The following is an 8,106-nucleotide window of genomic DNA, read 5'->3' as shown; positions in this document are numbered from 1 at the left end:
TCCTTGCGTGACAAGAATTGCCATCGAAAAACGTCAGGCCCAAAGTGCCAAGCACCTGACGTGTAAGACTTATCATTTGGATATTTTATAGCTAAGATATTATTTACCAAAACCATAGCTGAGACATTTGCCCCAATGAAGTCGGGGCCGATGAAAAGTCGAACCCCTCGCCAGCCTAGTCAAAAGGTGTACACGGTCCACCTGCCGCCTCTTGGGAAATAGCGCTCGTACGAACAGCATCCAGTCGCGTCAGGAACGACATCTCGTCAAAATGGGAAGGACTATATATTATGGAAGAAGTCTACCGCTCTGGAGCTATCAAAATAAATAATGCTCAAGGTCCTAACCCAAATATTGTCAATGGAAAAAGGATCAAACACTATATAAGCAATATTATCCAAACTATGACACCGGAGGAACACATAAAACAAACCTTCTAGAACACTCCAGAATCGTGAATAAAAGGAGGTACGTGCTACGGTAAGTAAACAGACTACGAAACATACGGAATTTTTTTGTCAGTTTGGAATATTACAAAAGTTAGGAAAATAATAAACCCATAGGGCAGGCGAGGAGGGCACAAGACACCATGGCGCGCCCAGGTGGGTTGTGCCCACGTCGGGTACCTTCCGGACTGCATTTTCTCCCGTTTGCTTGTTTCTCAACATAATAATTCTTTATATACCCTCCGAACCTATTGACCACCGTATCGCGGAGAAATCTTTTGTTCTCTTTTCTTGCTGTTTTCTGTTAGATTTGTCAAACCATGCATCATATCTTCTCCCTCCTCCAACAACGTAGAAGAGGATGCTTGGTTGATGAAGATGGAATTGAAGAGAGAAGAACAAAAAGAAGCCTTCAAGGGGGACAAGAGCAAGGTAGCTGATGAAGCTCAAGCTCCAGCAGTAGAGCAGGCCTTGCCTACGGAAGAAGAAGAAGAAGGTATCCTTCAACCATACTATGACTATCTTACCCTCACTGAAATTGAAGCTTTTAGGACCATTGAAATAGTTTGTGTTCAAAACAAATATCTGACTTGTGAAAATATTCTATTGCTAGAGCACATTATCGCCCTCTGGAGCGTCGTCCGAAGATTGGAGTATCTTTTGAACCCGAACGATAAGCTCGCTACTACCTCATCACCACCACCAACACCTTCTTGATCACCAAAGGAGGCTTGACTATCGGGTATGGGCACTCCCCTTGGCTTGAGCCAAGCTTGTCGGAAGTGCCCCTATATCATATCACACCACCCCTTTTGCTCTTATTTATCTTAGTTTGATCTTTAGTTATCTTTTGAATTAGTTGAGTAAAAGTTTAGTTCGATCCTTTTCGAGTGTTTTTGCTAAGTGATCTATCTATCTTTGTAATCGTGTGCGAGATATATAATAAAGTTTAGTTGGAGTTTTGTTTTCTTTATCTTTCTGTTTCATAAGGGGCAATACAACGTGCCATTTTTTTCACTAGGAGATTGAGCATACAAACCAAAAGGCGCATGAAAACACCTGGTTCCCTCTGCAAAGGGCCTATCTTTTACTTTCATGTGTTTACTTTTATTCAACAGCCAAAGTATTCTTCTCTATTCCTTTTATTTTTCTTTTTTCAAAGTATCATGTGGTGAGGAAAGATCTAGGCACATATATCCAGTTGGATATGGGTGAGCATTATGTGATAAGGAAAGATCTAGGCACATATACTATTTGGGCTTGCCCAATAAGAAAAAAGATCATCACCTAAAAAATGTCATCTCAAAACTATATATTTCAAGTCTAAAACTAAAAAGGAAAAAAATTAAAGTAAACAAAAGTAAACTATAATAAACTATTAAAAATACCACCACATAAAAAACTAAAAAGAAAACAAATTGGAAGTGTCAAATTACATGTTTGAAGGCTCAAAACTATATATTTCAAGTCTTAAACTAAAAAGGTAAAAAAGATAAATTTAAAGTCCCAAACTACATATTTTTAAAAATGTCATTATTTCCATTTAATAATAGAAATTTAATAAAAGTAAACTATAATATCCTAAAAAAAGATCACCACATAAAAAACTAAAAATAAAAAAATTGGACGTGTGAAACTACATATTCGAAGGCTCAAAAACTATATATTTCAAGTCTGAAACTAAAAAGGGAAAAAATAAATTTAAAGTCTCAAGGTACATATTTTAAAAAATGTCATTATTTCTATTTAAAATAATAAAAATTTAATAAAAGTAAACTATAATATACTATAAAAAAGAATATAACAAAATAAGTAATATAAGAATGTTGGTACTGACAACCATTCTATCTAATAAATGATTCTTTACAGGTATCTTTTGCCTTATCAATAAATCAAGTATAGAGAATTCAGTTTAAATTTGAAGCAAGGTGATTACCAATATACTTATTTTCTTCCTTATCTATATCTTGATGCATGGCTATAATAAGATGATATATTTTTCGTCAAGAAGTTGCTATATTACTTTTAATCACTACTAGAATCAGCTTCTTTGTCGTCCGCCATGGCAGACGGCAAAGGCATGGATCACGGACGGCAAAGAAGGCAAACTATCCAGCTGAACATGTGCCAGCAAAGGCCTTCTTTGCCGTGCGCTTCCTGAAAACGGACGGCAAATGATTGTGCCATCCGCCATCCAAGGCCAGCAGATGGCAAAGACAACGGACGGCGGTGCGGTGGCGTGAGAGCCGTTAGGGGGTTAACGACGCTCTTTGCCTTCTGCCAGCAGACTCTTTGCCGTCCGCTGACAGACGGCATAGAGCTCAGCTAGGCAGTACTGGGAAGCTGCCACATGGCCAGCTATGCTGTCCGCTGGCAGACGGCAACGTGATTTGAATCTTTGTCGTCCGCTGGCAGACGACAAAGTGACCAAATAGGCAGCCAGTATTGCCAGGTTTTACAAGTAGCTGCCACGTGTCCTCTTTGCTGCTGTCTGCTAGCGGACGGCAAATAGGCTGCATATCCCCTGTTTTTATTTGAATCCATTTAATTTCACAGGAATTCACACACAGATATACATATATATATATATATATATATATATATTTTCACATGCACAACAGACATATGATGTATCCAACACATAGCTCTATCCATGACAACATACATACATAATAAGAACAGAGTTCCATCCACACATATTGCAGTAACATCACAATGTTCATCCAACACATTGTTCCATGCATCCATATAACAAGTTCCAGACGGAGGTGAAGGAATGGTTTGGGGTTGCTGTCAGTGTCAAAACAGGCGGATGTCGGGTAGGGGGTCCCGAACTATGCGTCTAGGCCGGATGGTAACAGGAGACTGGGGGACACTTTGTTTTACCCAGGTTCGGGCCCCCTCGCATGGAGGTAAAACCCTACTCCTGCTTGATTAATATTGATGATATGGGTAGTACAAGAGTAGATCTACCACGAGATTCAAGGAGGCTAAACCCTAGAAGCTAGCCTATGGTATGATTGTTGTATGGAGTTGATTGCTCCTACGGACTACAACCCTCCGGTTTATATAGACACCGGATAGGGTTAGGGTTACAAGAGTCGGTTACAATGGTAGGAGATCTTGAATATCCGCATCGCCAAGCTTGCCTTCCACGCCAAGGAAAGTCCCATCCGGACACGGGACGAAGTCTTCAATCTTGTATCTTCATAGTCCAGGAGTCCGGCTGAAGGTATAGTCCGGCTACCCGAACACCCCCTAATCCAGGACTCCCTCAGTAGCCCCCGAACCAGGCTTCAATGACGACGAGTCCGGCGCGCAAATTGTTCGGCATTGCAAGGCGGGTTCTTCTCCAAATCTTGTGTACCTGTAGGAATAATGTCCGATTCTTGTAATGTAGTGCTCCTCGGCTTCCATGCCCAATAATGGCCGTCTTCCACATGTAAAAACAAATGCGAAAAGCGGGCGTTTTTACATTCACACCCCTAGCCGTATAAACGAGCCGCTATTTAACGGGATGGGGATTTAGATCCAACCACACCTTCTCCTTCCGCGAGTATCATCAGAGCGGCTTCCAGCAAAGGTCCGTATTCCAACATGACCAGCCGTCGCAGCTCCTCCCCTCGCCCCTCCGGTCCCAAACCCGGGGACTGGGAGAGTTGCACCATCCCGCATAGCGAGTTAGCGTCGCTTCAGGCCAAGGGATTTCTCCCTCAGGCATACATGGTCCCGGTCCGAGCCGGTCTCGCCACCTACAATGGCGGAAAACAAGCGGAGAGCACCCCCAATCCTTCTAAAGGAGAGCGGGTGTGCCTCGTCCCCTATCTAATAAGGGGACTGGGATTTCCAATTCATCCATTTCTCCGCGGGCTTCTGGAGTTCTACGGCCTCCAGCTGCACAATCTCACGCCCGGCCTCCGTATTGCATATTGCGGGTTTCGTCGCCCTTTGCGAGCTATTTTTAGGCGTTGAGGCTCATTTCGCGCTGTGGAAGAGGTTATTCTGCCTGGTGCCCCGTTCTCAAAGGGGTCTATATACCAAGTGGGCGGAGCCGAAGTATGGCGCATCGCCGGGACCGGATACCTATCCGGAACCCCAAAGAAGGCGTCCGAGGACTGGCCTTCGGAATGGTTTTATATAGATGACGTCCCGCTACCGGACCCTATCCGGGCGGTCTCCCTGAGTTCAACAGTGCTCCATTGAAGAAACGCTTGAGCTGGCGTCCCGCGAGCTCTCAGAGAGAAAGCGACAGAGACGTCCTTTACCTGATGGGCCGGATAAGACTGTTGGCTCATTCCGGACTAACCATGATTGGAGTCATGGCCGCATGCATTATGCGGGGGGTGCAGCCGCTTCAATATAGAGGCCACCCAATGTGGGAATTCAACGGGGAGGATGACGCCACCCGTTACGGTCGTAAAGGGCCGGACTCGGCCGCCTTAGTAAAGATCTTATCCTCTTTGTACAAGGGAGAAAAGGAGGAATTCCTCCGCGTCAATCCGCGGGCCGGATTCAGTATGAACGATCCTCCAAGTTGGGTAAGTGAACAATTGCGCTTGCCCGTTTGTTTTATACTCCCGTGGTTAGATAGGTAGTCTAACGACTTCAATGCAGGAACTGCGACAGGAGGTAAAGAATATAAGCAGCCGCCCTCCACAACCGAGGACCCAGAACGGTCCCTCGATCCGGACTCCGAAGAGGATCCGGACATATCGGTGGAGCTTATCGACGGGGTGTTCATCAGCTAAGCAAGGACAATACCTTGGTAGCCATCACGGCTGATTACCCAGGGTTAATCCCGGCCTCCCAGGTGACGAAACCGGAGTCTCATTCCCTTGAGAGGGATTCCACTCTCGCGTATTTCGGTGTTTCTGACGTCAACCGTGTTTTGCAGGGGAGATTTCCGAGGCAGGAGGCCGAACCTACGGCGGCTCAGCCAACGAGGGGCCGCAGAGCCCCGTAGGGCAAAAAGGAATGAAGTCCGGACTGAAATGCCGGCGCAAAGGTATAGTGCACCCTTCTGTTTCCCTGGAGTTATTCTATCAGGGCATATTAACGCTCGTGCTATCTTCAGGACGAAGAGACCTCGCCGGACTACATCCGGAGAGGTTGCCAATCGCGCCTCCACCAGCCAGGCTCCAACGTCTGGCCAGGAAGCGGAGGCGAGTACAAGGCGCGCACCGGACGTTCCTCCGACAGAGGATGCGGACAGGCTGTCCGCCACAAATTCAGAAGTGGAGAGTGCCATGAACCACAGGCGTCGCCGGACAATTCTACGCGACGCTTGTTTCTCCCAAGAGGCTTTAGATGCCTTTAATTCGGGAGATGCGTACCTCCGTGCCGCTCAAAATGGTTTAGCCAGAGCCACGGAGCAGTATGTGAAAGACATACGGGTAAGAAAATTTTGGTTAAATATATATATATATGCCAGTAGCCCCCGAGACTTGAAACAGTTAGAGCAACTGATTTAAGGATCATTTAATATGCAGGTTCTTACAGAGAAGAATACTGTACTGTCCCAGGAGCTGGAAAAGTGCAAGGCCCAACTAGAGGCCGCACTAGCCGCAGCAGGGGAGCCCAAAGACCCCCTCAGGTAAAATACACTTCGAAAGATTAGTATTGTGCGGTGTGGGTGTAAATCTGACAAATCAAATTGCAGATGGCGCCGGACTCGATCCGGACAAGCAACAACTCTTACGCCAGCTAAAGGCCGGTGAGAGTATGTTGACGAGGGTGAGGCGAGAGAAGAATGATCTTCAGGATGCCAACACCAAGCTGGACGTCGAACTTAAAGATGTTCGTGGCCAGCTTTTGGACTCCACGAAGGAGAATCAGCGGCTTCGACGCGGCATTTTAGTAAGTGCTTGAACGAACTTTGAAAAAAGAGTTCGGCGAGGAAGTCGACTAACAGAGTAATGTCTGTAGGTATGCTCACAGGTCGTCCTGCAGAGGAGATGCCCGGTTCTACGGGTGACCTTCTTCCCGAACTCATGCAACTGCACGAGCGAATTCGGCAGGCGATGCGAGGTGTTGCCCAAGCCTTATGGCCTGCCCACTCCATGCCCGAGGGCCTTGGAGAGCTTGCGGAGAAGCTGAAGGGAGCTCGGCGGCGCTTCCGGTTGTGGAAGATATCGGCCTGCCGACAAGGCGCTAGGGAAGCCTGGGCCATGGTGAAGACCCGTTTTACGAAGTCTGACCCAAACCACATGGCCGAGGTCGGACCAGTGGGGCCTGACGGGAAGGAGATCCCTGTGAGCTTAGTATACGGCCAAGTAGAGTTGGCCGCGAAGTATTCCCAGCAGGACTGTAAATTAGACAGCCTGTTAGATGGTATAGAAGAGGAATACAATTAGTCAGAATGACTATGTAATTTTGAATTGACATGTGTAATGCCTTCTAGCCGGATTGTAGATCGTTTGTCGTTGCCGACCTTTTCGCTTCAACCTCGGGACCTGACGGTCCGGAGTGTGTCCGAATACCATAGCGGTTATATAAGAACCATGGTATGCGTGGAGACCAGGCGTAGGGGTCATTAGTGCTTTATCAGACAAGTGCCCAACTAGTTATGTTATATTACATGGTTAGTAAGAAACATCTTCCAGAGAGAATAGTTCCGTTAGGGGTTCCTTTCGCTGGGAGGCATGCCCTAAAGTGCATGTCCGGACTGCGTAAAAGACGCAGAGAAAAACATCTGGGGGCGCATAAAATGTAAAAGATCATCTTTATTCACCGACCGAATATTCCCTTAAGAACGCTAGCTTTCGGCTTCACCCAAGTCTGAGGTACACATCCGGCTGACCCGGCATAACAATCGCAGAGGTGCTCCCTTTACCACCTTAGCCGAACAATCGGGAACGTAGGGGTAAGCACAGGAGCCAGGCAACCCAGCTTGGCCAAAACTTAAGTCATATCGATGCATATAATGGTGAAGAAAAGGTACATGCGGAAGTTTGACGCATGTGTTGGGCATGAAGCCCGTATAAATAAGCTTCTGTTAAAGAAGCCCCCAGGTTTAATGAGCGCGAGTGGCGCGTCACTAGATAAGCCTTTAAGGGCTATAAAAGAAAAGAGGGGAAGGAGAGAAATGTAAGACAAAAAAATGCAAAAAATGGACAGAGGAAGGAGACGAACACAGAGTCCGGCGCTAGGCATAGAATCTTCTGAGATGGGTGGCGTTCCACGGGTTCGGCTCAAGTCGGTTACCCGACGCATCTCGCAGGCGGTACGCCCCGCCAGTCAGGACTTGGTCGATTATGAATGGACCTTCCCACTTGGTCTTGAGTTTTTCCTTTTTCTTATCCGGCAGGCGTAGAACTAGTTCGCCAACATTGTAATTTTTGGCCCGTTACTTCTCTGCTTTGATATCTTCGGGCCTGCTGTTGATAAAATGCGGAACGGGCTTTTGCCACGTCACGCTCCTCCTCCAAGGCGTCCAAGTTGTCCTGCCGATCGAGCTCGGCTTCTCTTTCTTCGTACATGCGCACTCTAGGTGAGTCATGAATTATGTCGCAAGCAGAACTGCCTCTGCGCGATATACCATAAAAAATGGTGTGTATCCGGTGGTGCGATTTGGCGTGGTCCGCAGCCCCCAGAGTACGGAGTCGAGCTCCTCTACCCAGTGCGTATTAGATTCCTAAGGGACCGCACTAATCTGGGTTTG

The sequence above is a fragment of the Triticum urartu genome, chromosome 7 (assembly GCF_003073215.2).
Source record: "Triticum urartu cultivar G1812 chromosome 7, Tu2.1, whole genome shotgun sequence".
NCBI lineage: Eukaryota > Viridiplantae > Streptophyta > Magnoliopsida > Poales > Poaceae > Triticum > Triticum urartu.
The sequence above is the reverse complement of the archived record's forward strand: the minus strand, read 5'-3'. Positions refer to the sequence as shown.